This window comes from Mycetomoellerius zeteki, unplaced genomic scaffold (assembly GCF_001594055.1).
Source record: "Mycetomoellerius zeteki isolate Tzet28-1 unplaced genomic scaffold, Tzet1.0 scaffold411, whole genome shotgun sequence".
In the NCBI taxonomy this organism is placed as follows: Eukaryota; Metazoa; Arthropoda; class Insecta; order Hymenoptera; family Formicidae; genus Mycetomoellerius; species Mycetomoellerius zeteki.
The window spans coordinates 2,101-3,235 of record NW_017257405.1 but is presented as its reverse complement, the minus strand read 5'-3'; positions in this window follow the sequence as shown (position 1 = coordinate 3,235).

The window sequence follows — 1,135 nt, the reverse complement described above, 5'->3', positions numbered from 1 at the left end:
TTTAAAAGATTAAACAATAATCTTATGTGCCAAAGCACATATATATCATTATATGCAATTAAAATGTTTAAACTTACGCATAAAAAATGGTAACATAAAACTTTCATTTGCCTAGGATAGAACGTGTAAGATAATGTGAGATAGAATTGTAGGATAAAATGAAATAGAAGTATGTCACTAGTATTATAAATGGCTGCCAAGCCACGTGACTGTAACAGCGAATCAGAATGCGGAACACCGGTTGCGCTTCTCTGATATCTAGGACTCTAGTATTACCAAGCTTCATCACCTTATCCTAGACTCGATGTATTACTAACGACTATTCATTGTAACTTTCCAGCCCTTAAGTTGGCGGCACTGATACACACGTTACTTTTACTACAGCACTAAAAATATAGGTATTCCTATCCGCCATTTTCGTACCAAATCAGTGCCACTACAGCGAGTGTTACAATGGCTGCGTTCAGCAGACTCAACAGTTTTGCAACCGTTTTATGATTGTCTGCTGAGATAGGACCATTCTTCTAGATCTAAAAGTATGACCCAATTAGCGCGAAGGAAACTTCCAACAGTTGCAAAACAAACGTTCTGCTGAACGCAGCCAATGCTGATCGAAAGTCGCCGCATTTAATCCAAAAAGTATGTACTTTTTCATTAAAAAAAAAAAAGACATTCGCACAAACACGAAAATAATTAATTTCTGTGTCAGAATAGAAATTTGTTCTTTTTATCTGCAAATATTTATGTCTCAGAAAAATAACCCTCAAGACATTATTTTCTTGTTGCAGAAATAAATCGTATAAGAGCATAAGTTTCGCATTTAAAAAATGCCTGAATGTGCCGCAATTAATTGCAGTAATCTGGTTGACAAGGGCTATAGGCTCTTCTCGTTCCCGAAGGGTAAACGTGAGATAAAATGGGTTGACAATATGCGACGAGATAAGTGGACACCGACCACCTCTTCGCGATTGTGTGAGGTAAGTATCAAAATAAGGATATAATTTTTTTTATCATATTACACAATGGGCTCATTCAGCGGACTCAACAGTTGAGTGAGCGCTCGCTGTTATTGGTGTATTCTTTTAGATCATCCAATCATAATTTTAGATCTAGAAGAATACGTCAATAGCAGCGA